Raw genomic sequence first — 14,573 nt, forward strand, 5'->3', positions numbered from 1 at the left:
TTTGATACCCGCACCTCAGCCGAGATCAAGCTTAGATTCTACGGGTGCAAACAGCGGGCACATGAGAGTATAAGGGACTATGCCCTGAACCTACAAGAGGCCCTGAGAGCCATTAAGCAGACCGACCCTGACGGCGTGGGAGACGAGGACAGGCTGTTGACTGAACAATTTATAGAGGGTTTATATTGCAATGCCCACCGAACCCAGTTGCGGGCAATGGCCTTACAGGACCCTCATCTGGGATTTGCACAGTTCAAGGACAGAGCCATCCGGGTGCTTCGAGAACCGGCACCAGGTGGCATTGTGACCCACAGACGCCCCACTACCACTTACCACCAGGAGGCGGCGCCCTTGTCGGCAGGGCCTGTGGGAGCTGATGCGCAGGCTTTGAACAATGACCCGGCTCCAGACCTGCACCATCAGGTCCAAGAGCTAGCTAAAAGCGTTGCTGCGCTAACCCGAACTGTGCAGTCTTTACAGGTTTCCACTCCAGGGAAGATCCAGCTGGCATCCGGACCGGAGGACATCCCGTGGCATCGACCAAGGAGGACCCCACCGGCCAGAGGAAGACCCAGCGACCGATACAACGAGGACGGATGACCCATCTGCCGCCGCTGCAATCAACCCGGACATATGGCAAGGTACTGTCCTTTAAACTGGCACAACCTGGGGTAGAGGGCCAACCCCCAGGAAAAAGATCACCAGGCCCATCGAACAGGCGCGACAAATATGTGGGAGGACGTCCAGTCTTACCCGTGGTACTGGATGGCATTCCTATGAGTGCCCTACTGGACACCGGGTCACAGGTCACCACCATCCCGTACGTGCTCTTCAAGCAGTACTGGAATGACTCGGATATCACCCGCTACCCTGACGACGACTTGAGTATCATCGCCAGCAATGGTCAGCCCGCGCCACAGATTGGATTTAAAGAGGTGACCATTAAAATCGGTAGAGTCGAATTGGCAGCACAGGGACTGATCATTGTAGACATTGACAAACACGAGAGTCACCCAAAGATAACTCTAGGAACTAATGTAATTGAAAATTGTCTTGCAGAGGTGATTTTCCTTTTACAGCAGGTTGCCAAGAACGCCAGCTCCGGCCAGCAGCGAGTGCTCCAGAAAGAGATCCGGGCACTGATGCGACGGCAACAGCTAGAACTCTCCGGTGGTGAGATTGGTAGCGTGCGAATGTGTGACCCTTTCCCTATTGCCATGCCCCCGAAAAGTGAAATGATGATTTGGTGCCGGGCAGCTATTGGTCTGAGAGGTAGAGATTACCAGGCAATGATAGAACCAGTTTACTCAGACAGTAGGCCCACCATTTTGACAGCACGGGGGGTGGTCAATGTACGCCATGGGAGGGTGCCCGTTCGCATAATAAATATCGGGAAGAGGGAAGTGTACCTGCCCCGGTATGCCACGCTAGCCAAATTGTATACCATCAATCAAGATTCCATACAGTTCGTAGAACCCTTGCCTCCATCTTCCCCGGAGGAAGGTAAAGGCTCTAAGAAAACAATGGAGGACTGTTGTCAGCAACTACATTTGGGTACTGACTCCACTCCCTCACACCAGAAACAGGGAGTCTATCGGGTGGTTCAAGAGTACGAGAGAGTGTTTAGTAAACACCCGTTAGACTTCGGGCGAGTCAAGGGGGTAGAACACCACATCCCCACGGGAGACCATCCTCCCATAAAAGAGAGGTATCGACCCGTACCCCCTGCACACTACCAACACGCCAAGGGGATGCTTAGAGACATGAAGGAAGCTGGGGTGATCAGGGATAGCTGTAGCCCCTGGGCAGCTCCACTAGTCTTAGTCAAAAAGAAAGACAACACCATGAGGATGTGTGTAGATTACCGGAAAATCAACCGTATCACACACAAGGATGCGTACCCCTTACCAAGGATAGAGGAGTATTTGGCTGCTTTAAGATCTGCTAACTTCTTCTCTACCTTGGATCTCACTAGTGGGTACTGGCAGGTTCCTGTAGCAGAGGCGGACCGGGAGAAGACCGCATTCACCACCCCGATGGTACTTAGCGAGTTTACCTGCATGCCGTTCGGACTCTGCAACGCACCAGGGACCTTCCAACGATTAATGGAGTGCTGTCTGGGCCACAGAAACTTCGAGACGGTCTTGTTGTACCTGGACGATGTCATCGTATATTCCAAGACGTATGAGGACCACCTGAAACACCTGGCGGAAGTGTTCGAAGCTCTGGCAAGCTACGGCCTAAAGGTGAAACCCTCCAAGTGTCACCTCCTGAAACCAAAGGTGCAGTACCTGGGACACGTGGTGAGCGCTGATGGAGTGGCTCCCGACCCTGATAAGATCACCGCAATTAAGGAATGGCCAAGTCCCTCCAGTGTAAAGGAAGTGCGGCAGTTCCTCGGGTTGGTAGGCTATTACCGCAGATTCATCTCCGGTTTCACCAAAAAGGCAGCTCCTATGCAGGACCTCCTGATAGGCCAGTCCCGGAAGGCCAAGAACCAGAAGCCACCCTTCAGATGGGAGAAGTTAGAAGAAGAGTCCTTCCGCCAGCTGAAGATGGCCCTCACGGGGGATGAAATCCTGGCGTACCCTGATTACAGCCAGCCCTTTATCCTCTACACCGACGCAAGTAACATCGGGCTAGGAGCCGTGCTGTCTCAGATCCAGCAGGGGAAAGAACGAGTAATCGCTTACGCCAGCCGAAAACTGCGACCCACCGAGAGAAACCCTGAGAATTACAGCTCATTTAAGCTAGAGTTCCTGGCAGTGGTGTGGGCAGTCACCGAACGCTTTAAGCACTACCTCGCTTCTTCCCGGTTCACCGTGTACACGGATAACAACCCGTTGACACACCTGGACACGGCAAGACTCGGTGCCCTAGAGCAGAGATGGATGGCCCGTCTGTCCAACTACGAGTTCACAATCAAATACCGGGCAGGACGCTCCAATACCAACGCGGACGCCCTGTCCAGGATGCCAAACCTACCGGACGTAGGAGAAGATCCAGAGGGCCTGGAGGAAGTTGAACTCCCCGCGTTCCACCGTCATGGGACTATCCAGTATTCCCATCGGGTAAGGAGTAAGCAAGCCGCTACGTTTAACCCCTTGCCTCACTACAACTGGGAGGAAACGCAAGACAGTGACCCTGCCGTCCGACTGGTGAAGGAGATGCTGACTCGGCCAGAGGCTCGCCTTGACCCAGACGCTCCGGAGGAAGCCAAGCAACTGTGGGCTGAGAAGAGTCGACTGTTCCTTTACAAGGGGAAGTTGTGCCACAGAATGGTTAACTCCCGGACGCATGAACTAATCTGGCAAGTAGTGGTGCCACGGAGAGACGCAGCCATGGTGATGGAGGCATACCACGACGGGGATGGACACTTCGGATGGAAGAAGCTGGAGTTCCTGCTGCGCGGGCGGTTCCACTGGGTAGGCATGAGGGGAACCATCGAGAGGTGGTGCAGACTGTGGCCCGTGCAACCTAAGAAGGAAGGACCGTGCCAGCCAGAAGACTCCCCTGCAGTCCATCGTCACCCGGCAGCCGTTGGAACTGGTAGCCTTGGATCATGTAAAACTGACCCCAAGCAGAAGTGGCTACGTTTACGCACTAACCATCGTGGATCACTACTCCCGGTTCTTGGTTGTCGTCCCCTTCAAGGACTTAACAGCTCGAACAGCAGCTAGAGCCTTCCAGCAGCACTTCTGCCATCCACACGGGTACCCGGACCAAGTGCTGACGGACCAGGGACGTGCCTTTGAAGCGGAGGTCTTCCAGGAATTCTGCAATCTGTATGGCTGCCGGAAGATAAGGACGACACCCTATCATCCGCAAACTAATGGACTTTGTGAGAAAATGAACCAGGTGGTAATGGATCTTCTGAAAACGTTGCCTCTGGAAGAACGCAGTCTGTGGCCTGAGAAGCTGCCCGATCTGGTGGACCTATACAACCACATCCCGGTAGGTTCCACCAACTGTACCCCGGCTTACCTGATGAGGGCAAGGCCTGGTAAGCTACCTGTTGACCTGGAGATGGGAGTCCTGACACCCGAGGACACTTCACCAGAAGCAGACTGGGACACAGAGAGGCAGCAGCAGTACCGGAAAGTACAGGAGAGCGTGGAGCGAAGTCTCTGTCAAGCTAGGGAAAGACAAGAGAAAACTTACAACCAGTATGCTCCCGCTGTTCCCCTGGTACCCGGAGAACAGGTCTTGAAGAGGAAAAGGCGGCTCCACAAGTTGGACGACCAGTGGGAGAAGGACCCGTACATCGTACTGCCCTCAAGCCATGACAACCCAAAGGTCTGTACCATCAGTAAAGACGGAGGGGAAACCACAACCATTGTATCCCGGGATCACCTGAAGAAGTGTCCCGAACAGCTACGGAACCCTGAAGAGGAACAAGAAGACCCTCGACCCGTAGAGGAAAGAGAAGACATGGTTAGTACTGTGCTCGGAGACTTCCCTCGGTCTTGGACTCAAATCAATGGCGCAGTTGTGGTACCCGTACTCACCTTCCTCCAACCAGCATCCCAAGCACCTACGGAGCAACAGGTAGAGCTGGAAGAACAGCCGGTCCAGGAGGCAGAAGACTCCACACAAGCAGAACAGGAGGATCAACCCTCTGCTTATAGTGAGCCTGCCGTACCCCTAGTGAGCCAAAAAGCCGGTAGACAGCTGCCCAGTTTACCCTTGACAGCTCCTACACCCTGTAGTTCAGGGCTAGACAGTCAGCTCCGTAGGTCCACTAGGGCCACTAGAGGCCAGTTACCCGCACGTTGGAGGATTTAAAATGTATAAATTGTTTTATTTGTGGTTACCTGTTTTTCTTGTTGCTTGTAAATAATTATGTGTTTCTAGTTATTTTTAGGAGTCCTTGGTGGATTTACCGGGAATCCTTGTACAATTAGTTGGAGCGTAACCCAGGATGGACTAAAAGACTGATAAGGACTCGGGGCAGGACAGACCCCTACCTGGTTACGTCTCCCTGTTTTGGTGAAATGGACACCTTTGTTTTCTTCAAAACTGCACCCGGTTGCGGACACGCCGTAACCATCTTTATATGTTTTTCTTATTGTATTATTATTGTTTATACCTTGTTATGTTTTTCTAAAAATATGTTTAGTCCCGGAGTACTAAATTTCACTAGGGGGGAATGTGACACCCCAGGGGTCTGGTTGCCACAGTGATAGAGATATTACGTCTGAGAGCAGGTGGGAGGTCTCTTGGTCAGGGATCCTATGCATGCCACACCTCCTGCCCAGTCCTGGGAGGGGAAGAACTTCCCCTATATAAACCTAGGGCTGAGGCAGGGTTAGTGAGTAGAGAAGAAGTAGAGAAGAAGTAGAGAAGAGAAGCAGCATAGGAAGAAACAACAGGAGCTCTGTGGGAGCAGTGCTACAAGGAGTCAGGGGCTGGCAGCTGCAGAGCTCGCCCTGACTGAGAAGTTATCACCGGACCCGGAGTCCGAGGCTGTGGGGACTAACTCCTATCCAGCAGCAGAAACCGACCGGCAGGGGATTGCAGGTCCTCTGGCCCAGAAACCCGAAGGCACGGTCACACGCGTGCGACCAGCACCGCCGTCGTGGAGCGAAAGCTACTAGAAGGCCCCGAGTCACCGGCCATACGGGTGAGCACCACACGGTACACTCAGGGACGTGGGCTACTTATACCCGCCTCTAGCAAGGTAGCCAGAAGAGTATCGTTAGTTTGGGAGGCCTACAACTCCGCCTGGCCAGGGGAGATTCCCATCTGCTCAAGGACTGACCAGGCCCCAATCGCTAGCCAGTACTCCGGGAGGGTCTATCTTTGTCACCAGTAAAGACCCTGAACTACACCGTACCGTCTCCGAGTGGTTCCTGCTACCCCCATCATCCACGTCGGCTGCCCTGAGGCCATACCCCTCCCGTTGGGGGTTATACTATCACGCTGCACAATCCTACCACCGGCCTCAGCGGTCTGCCCTGCAGCAGCAGCTCCTTAGCTGTACTCAACGGGTGGCGTAGTCGTTCAACATCTACCGCTGATACAGCGCCACTTAGTCTGACTCCCTGGGCACGGACCGGATCACCGCCACGAGACTACAACCCTCAACAGATCCGGCTCCGGGTAAGCTCCCGCGTGTGTAACGCTGCGCGACACAGGCCCAGGGGCGCGTCACTGGCGTGTCCTTTAATAAAATAAAATAAAACCTAAAGGACACGTCGGGGTCCACCGGACTGCAGAGGAGCTGCAGTAGCTGAGTCCCAGAGGAATATTCAGCTAAGCACAGAGAAAGAAATAAACTAGTGTGCTAAGTGCACACACAAGTAGTAACTAAACATGGTACTATGCTGGGAGTTAGCAACACTCCAGAAACAAAACTAATAAACTTCTGCACTGCAAGACACCGCTGTGCAGAGCAGGAAGGATTTGGCAGCAAGAAACGTCTGAGCACTAGATGGCAGCGTATAGAGCTGCAGATAGCTGCAGGCCAGAAAAGGCCTGGAACCTAAGTTCCTAAAGAGGAGGAGAATCTGTGCAGCACCCAACACATGGGTGTAAAAGCAGCAGTGTGACCACATATACGATGGCGGAGACCTGGAATGCTGGATCGGTAGCGAGGACGCCGCCGTGGCATGGACACCAACCGGTGAACCGACACGGTAGAGCGTGCTGCTCATGGCCTTCGCCTAGCCCTAATTGATGGCTAGGATGACTAGGGAGCACACAGCAGGAACCCTTGACAACGACTCACACACACTTCATTTACTGCCAGAGACCTCAACCCAGGTTAGAAAGAGATAGACTAGGCACCGGGGCAGAGCCCACGGATCCCTTAAATACACTAGAGACAGCCCCAGCTCCCCAGGACAACCAACCACGCTGTACCAGACAGCAGGGGGCATGGCTTAGCGGCACATGACCGCAAGGGGCATGGCTTAGCGGCACATGACTGCAGGGGGCATGGCTTAGTGGCACATGAGCAGAAACGCAGAAACCACACTTAGAATCCCTAGAACGGAACCTAAATGCTGACAATTACTGACCAGCAGGAAAGGGCCTGGCCCGACGCCGCGAGAAAGCCCTTCTCCTGCGTACCGGCCTAACACTGTACTGCTATAATGTATGTCTTAAAGATTGGTAATGGTAGTAGCAATAATAATAATAATAACATACTTTATGGTTGTAGGAAAAAAAGATCCAAAATATAGATTTATTTGGTTGTTCTGTAAAAACACATAGATGATTCATCAAGTTCACATAAAAAGCTGACATCTTCAGTAAAAAGAAAAAAAAAAAAAATTATGTGATCTTCTGTTTGTCCGCCTGTCCATGTGTGTGTTCTAGTCAAAATGTGCAACATTAAAGGTAAATTACATTTTATTTTGCAGCTGAGAGTTCTAACAGCTTGGAATACAACAGCTTACAGGAGAAGACAAAATGGACTCATTATGTTTTCCAGACAATATCTTTTGTTGTTTTTGTTAAAATCTTCATGTATCCATCCATCACAAATAAAAGAAGCCCTCTTCAAAGGAGGGGAGAGAGAAAAGGACATCCGTTGTCATTGATTATCTCCTAACAACTTAGTAAAAATGCACAACTACTTGTTTGTGAGAACACAAAACCACAATCAGTTCACATTCACTGAGATGTGACATTGATCACAGATATCTTGTAAGAAATACCGGCGAGGCTGTACATTGTAAATGCACCTATGTTTGCTAACTTTCATGGGTAAATGGCTCCTAACTTTTACCACCTTTCATGTAAAAACAACATTTAGAGTACAATGGGATTACATTAGATAAGGGATTTAAACGAAAAATGGCAAGTTCCACTATTAAGTAAAGACTCAGGCATTTCCTGTCAAAATCTTATATAAGCCCCTGTCTGTAATTTGTTGAAATGTATATATAGCTGTTTCTTAGTTGTTTCCTTTTCTAGGAAATTTGAAGAAAATGATCACAATTAAAGGTATTACAGTGGTTGTCTGTTTTCCAGACTTCTGAATTGCAAAGGTGGCTAGTTATTTAGTGAAAGGACTACATCATTAGCAATCTGATTTGCTATTCAGGGCTTTAAAACATCTTGGTGACATCTTGGTGACAGGCCTATTGGAGCTTTAAAGGGTTTCAGATAAAATAATTGTAGTCGAATGCCCTTTAACCCTTTTGACCTGAAGCCTGTTTTCACCTTCCTGACAACGCCAATTTTTTTAATCCTAGCCAGAGTCAATTTTTGTGGTTATAACTCTAGGATGCTTCAACGTATCCCAGTGATTCTGAGATTGTTTTTTTTTTTTTGTGACATATTGTACATGTTCATGTCAGTGGTAAATTTAGGTCAATATTTTTGCATTTATTTGTGAAAATATTGGAAATTTAGGTGTCGGTCTGGGGCTGGATTCAAAATGGGTCCAAGACCTTTGTGGTCTCCCATTCCAGGCCAGCCAGGGCTGATGCTGCTCAGCATTGTTGTCAGCCCCAACGCCTAGCTGTTGCACGAGCCCTGCAGATTGTCTCCCATGAATTTATGCCTAGCAGTGTTAAGCATAGGCTGCAGAGGGAGACAGGGCTCATGGAGTCTAAGTCCAGGATTCGCCACACTGAGCATGTCCGTGACCTGGGGGATCATGATTGGTGGGTTGGCACCCACCTGACTCGGTGACCTGCCACTCCCTGATTGGTCCACGGGTAACTTCACCAATAGCGCGTCGCTGGGCAGGGCTTAGTCTTTAAAAGGCCCGCCCACAAACATGGCGGCGTGCTCAGATCATTTGAGCTAGCTGTTTGTGGTGTGCACGCTGACTCCGGGCTCAAAGAGCCATAGTTTCCGCTAGGCAGGTTTAGCTCCATAGAGGCAGGTTAGCTTCATAGAGGCAGGTAGCTTCGCTTCGCTGACTGGCTCTGACCAGGGGGTTCGTCTTTACACCCCGAGCCGCCTGTGAGTTTAATAGAGCGGGTTTGCTCAGTGCTCGAATACCCGGCGGGAATCACCCGCAAGCTAGCGCCATCTCCTACAGCGTAGCGCCTGTACCGAAGACAGGGCTACTGCTCATAGTCCGGTCACACGTCTCCCTGTGGTTCTTGGAGATTGTGTGAACCGCTTTAGCGCCAATCCCCATAGCATAGCGCCTGTATCAAAGACAGGGCTACTGCTGTTCCCACGGACGCACGTCTCCCTGCGGTTCTTGGAGATTGTGCGTATCGTCTTACCCTTCCGTGTGCGTTAACACGAAGGGATAAGATTATTGTTAGGTGCGACGCCGGTCGCTCTCTCCTCCGTGCAGTAAACGGAGATAGAGCGTACCGCTATACCCTGTCCGGTGTGAAGTTAACACGGAGGGGTATATCATTTAGTTGTCGTTTGCCTTTCCACCCGGGAAGTGTTCGGCAGCAGTACTCTAGGCTGCATCGCGGACCCCGGGGTCGGTTGCGTTCCATTAAATAAAGTTGTCTGCAACCGCTCCCCCTAACATTAGGCAAAACTTAAAAAAAAGTCGCAATTTTCAAACTTTACATTTTTATGCCCTTAAAACAGATAGTTTTACCACATGTCTACTAGAAGGGCTAAAAGTTTATCAGCAGTTTTTCATTTTTCCAACAAAATTTCTAAAACCAATTTTTATAGGAACCACATCGCATTTGAAGTGACTTTCAGGGGTCTAGATGACAGAAAATACCCAAAATGACATAATTTTAATAACTGCACCCCTCAAACTGCTCAAAACCACATTCAAACAGATTATTAACGCTTCAGGTGCTTCACAGGAATTAAAGCAACATGAAAAGAAAAAATTCAAATTTTACTTTTTCCCGCAAAAACCTTACTTGTACACCATATAATTTGTTCTGCAATTTCTGCTGAGTACGCCAATATACAATATGTGGTGGAAAACTACTATTTGGGCAGACATCAGGGCTCGGAAGGGAAGTAGCACAGAATTTGATAACGTTGAGCTGTGAAAATAAAAAAAATCACATTTTCCCCCCAAAAATGTTGCTTCAGCCCCAAATTTTTTACATTTCACAAGGGTAACAGGGGAAACTGAACCACACAATTTGTTGTGCAATTTCTCCTGAATATGTAGATACCCCACAAGTGGTGGAAAACTACTGTTTGGATGCACGGCAGGGCTCAGAAGTAAAGGAGAACCATTTGATTTTGGAATGCAAAATTGTCTGGAATCGATAGTGGACGCCATGTTGTGTTTGCAGAGCCCCTGGTGTGCCTAAACAGTGGAAACCCCTCACAAGTGACCCTATTTTGGAAACTACACCCCTCAGGGAACTATCTAGATGTGTGGTGAGCATCTAGAATCCCCAGGTGCTTCACAGAATTTTATAACGTTGAGCTATGAAAATCAAAAATCAAAATTTTCCCCCAAAAATGTTGCTTTAGCCCCAACTTTTTTATTTTCACAAGGGTAACAGGAGAAAATGCACCATTAAATTTGTTGTGCAATTTCTCATGAGTATGCTGATACCCCATATGTGGTGAAAAACTACTGTTTTGGCACACGGCAGGGCTCAGAAGGGAAGGAGCACCATTTGACTTTTGGAGCGCAAAATTGTCTGGAATCGATAGAGGATGCCATGTCGCATTTGTAGAGCCCCTGGTGTGCCTAAACAGTGACAACCCCCACAAGTGACCCCATTTGTAAACTACATTCCTCAAGGAATTTATCTAGAACAGTGGTGTATACCATGAATCCACAGATGCTTCACAGTATTTGATAACTTTGAGCAGTGAAAATTAAAATTTAGATTTTTCCTACAAAAATGTTGCTTTAGTCCCCAATTTTTAATTTTCACAAAAGTAGCAGGAGAAAATGGATCCCAATATTTGTCGTGCAGTTTTTCCTGAGTATGCCAATACCCCATGTTTGGTTGGAAACTACTGTTTGGGCACGCTGCCAAGCTCCATAAGGAAAGAGCAGCGTTTTTGAGCCAGACTTTGATGGAATTGTCTGTGGGCGCCATGTTGCGTTTGGAGAGCCCCTAATGTGCCTAAACAGTGGAAACTCCCCACAAATGACTCATTTTGGAAACTACATCCCTCAAGCAATTTATCTTGTCGAGAGCACCTTGTACCCACAAGTGCTTCACAGAATCTTATAACGTTGAGCAGTAAAAAGTGAAAAATGATAATTTTTCCACAAAAATGTTGCTTTAGCCCCCAATTTTTCATTTTCACAAGGATAACAGGAGAAAACGAATGATACAATTTGTTACACAATTCCTTCTGTGTACATCAATATTCCATATGTGGTTGAAAACTACTTTTGAGGCACAGAGCAAAGCTCAGAAGGGAAGGAGCATCATAATACAGTGAAGATTTTGCTGTTATGGTTTGCGGGTGCCATGTCACATTGGCAGAGACCCAGAGGTGCCAGAACAGCAGAACCCTTGACACCACAGGTGTGTAGCAGAACGCTATACCATTGGATGTTGAAGAAAACATAATTACATTAATACCACAAAAATGTTGTTTTAGCCCCAGATTTTAGATTTTTACATGGGAAAATCTGTAAAAATGGCACCAAAATTTGTCACACAATTTCTGTTGAATGTGGCAATTAGAGATGAGCGGTGTTCGACTCGAACTGTTCGCCAATCTCAAATTCGAGCTGTTTTGAGCGGTGTTCGAGCCGTTCGGCGAACACGAACGATTTGAAAAAAATCCGGCTGTTCGAGGTTATGTTCGATAACTGTTCGTGCACCAAAATCATAACTGGATTTTTTCACAGTAATGCTGATAATCAATGTTAATACGTAGTTTGAGTGTACAGCGGGGCGGGGGGAGGGGCCGGGAATGGATCTCTGCATAAATAATGAAGATCTCCATTTTTTTTTCTCTTTCCGGAATTTACAGTGGGGAGGTGCAATCTGTCAGCCTATCAGCAGCGCACACACGGAGCGAACTGCTTTTTTTCACACAAGCAAGGGCATGTGTCATTGGCTGTGTATGTCACATGTCCTTGCCCTATAAGACCCAGCCATTTTCCCCATTGCCACCATTTTCTCACTGCTGCAGCTGCGAGTTAGATGGCACCGCTGTTGCTGTGTGCACTATACTTTCAGTGTTAATTTCAAGCCAATTTTCTCAGAAATATACAGATAGCTTGGGAGTAGGGAATAGTTGTGATTGCAGTTCTTTTGAGGACTAGGTTACAGCATTTCCTACGACTTTTAGCAGGCAGGTCTGTGCTCTTAAATAGATAGGTTGGGAGTAGGGACTAATTGTAATTGCAGTCCTTTTGAGGACTAGGTTACAGCATTTCCTAGGACTTTTTGCCAGGCCGGTCTGTGCCAGTGCTGTGCAAGTGTTTTTTACAGCATTTGGCTAAATCTAGCTAAGCAAATCCTTTTTAGCCTCTTGCAGAGTGTGTTAGTCAGTGGAGTAGCGTATCTGTGTTGCAAGCTACACCACCTGTGTATAGAATACAATTTTTTTTACTGCACCTAGCCAAGTAAAACCTTTTGTGCATAGCATCATTCTATTAGGCCATCTATACTAAGCTCCACCAGTTTGCAAATTACAAATAATTTTTATCTGCATCTAGCTCGGAAAATAATTTTGGGCTTGTAGCAGTGTGTGGGACTTATTCTTAGTCCATCTATACTAAGCTCCACCAGCATGCAAATTACAAATAATTTTTATCTGCATATAGCTCGGAAAATAATTTTGGGCTTGTAGCAGTGTGTGGGACTTATTCTTAGTCCATCTATACTAAGCTCCACAAGCTTGCAAATTACAAATAATTTTTAGCTGCATCTAGCTCGGAAAATAATTTTGGGCTTGTAGCTGTGTGTGGTACTCATTCTATTAGTCCATCTATACTAAGCTCCACCACCTGTGTATGTAATAAAATTGTTTTACTGCATCTAACCCAGCCAATCCTTTTGTGCTAATACCACAGTTTGGCCACTCAGCTCTGCTCGGTTCCCATCCATCGTTTTTTGTGCAAACAACTCCAGAGTTGTCAATTAGTTAACCACCAAAATGAGTGGAAAAAGGCCTACTGCTGGTGGAAAGGGGAATAGGCATGTTGGGAAGGGAAAAAAATGTTGTGTCCGTGGGGTAGGTGTTAAAGCAACAGTAACATCTGCAGAAGAAAGACCATCTTACAGCCAAACTAAGATGTCTACTTCTTTTAGCGGACAATGTGATACGATCCCTTTCTTAGAGCCACACCAATCGCTACAAATTCCAGATGAGGCACAAAAACAGCAGGTGCTTCAACGGATATCAAGTGCTCCTTTAAGTGGGCTCTCCTCCACCTCAACTTCAACATCACAAATACTCCAGTCCTCAGAGGTGTCACCCCAATCGCACTTGCTTCCTCACAGCTCCCAAGTCTCCAGCAGCCCGTCTGAGTATGAGGTAGAACAGATGGTTGAGTCTGCAGAGCTGTTTACTCATACTATAGCCTGGGAATCAGAGGTCGGCTCCAGAGCTTTTGTGAATCCAGACGAGGAAATGATCTGCACTGATGCGCAGAATCTTTATGAGTCGGATCCAGGACCAGACGCAGAAGGTTCTGACCATAATGTAGACCCTCGTTCCCAAACTGTAACTCCTGTTGGTGGAGACAATGAGGAAGACAATGATGAGACTCAAATACCTGATTGGAGCGACAACTTTAGTTTTTTGTCAGGGCAGGAAGAGGTTGGCTCAGAGGACGACGGGTGTGAGAATACACAGGGTGATGATGACGAGGTTGCAGATCCCACTTACCGCCAACCCACAGTCAGCCAGTCGATGAGGTCAGCAGAGGAGGTGGAGGAGGATGCTAGTGACGATGAAGTCAGGTTGCGCCTTTCTGGACAGAGACGTAGTACTGGAAGCACGTCAACAACTGCATCCTCAAACACAACTCTGCCTCTGACCACAAGTCGTGGTGGCTCTTCAGGTCGCAAGGGTGCTAAGCCTTGCATAGCCTGGGCATTTTTTCAGATTGATAAGGATGACCCAACTCATGTTATCTGTAATATTTGTCACCAAAAGCTAAGTAGAGGCCAAAATATACATAGTTTGAGTGCTTCATGCATGAACCGTCACATGGATATGAAGCATAAGTTGCAGTGGGAAGCTCACTGTGCTACAATGCGGCCTAGCCGGCCGGGCCAACCACCGTCTGCCCCATCTTGTGCATCTGTCACACCTGTTTTGGGACGCAGACCTGTCACCTCTTTACCCGCAACAGCCAGCGTGATTGGCAGGTCATCATTTTCTTTGGAGGTGGAAACACCAGCTGGTGATGAGCGCTCTCCGACATCGAGAGCACCACCTTTGGATCAAGGCAAACTAACATGTCTGCCTGCATCTTCCTCACAGACTGGCAGTTTGCCGGGGACACCCTTCTCAACCCCGTCTAAGCACAACAGCCAGCCCTCGGTCCCTCAGATGTGGACAAGTAAAAGACCATTTCCTCCTAGCCATGAGAAAGCTAAGAGGTTGAATTTCACCATCTGCAAGCTCTTGGCTACAGAAATGCTGCCTTTCCGCCTGGTGGACACAGAGGATTTTCGAGACCTTATGTCCGTCGCAGTGCCCCAGTACCAGATGCCCAGTCGGCACTACTTCTCAAA

The sequence above is a fragment of the Phyllobates terribilis genome, unplaced genomic scaffold (assembly GCF_046119375.1).
Source record: "Phyllobates terribilis strain yellow unplaced genomic scaffold, ASM4611937v1 Scaffold_3__8_contigs__length_932513732, whole genome shotgun sequence".
Classification (NCBI taxonomy): domain Eukaryota; kingdom Metazoa; phylum Chordata; class Amphibia; order Anura; family Dendrobatidae; genus Phyllobates; species Phyllobates terribilis.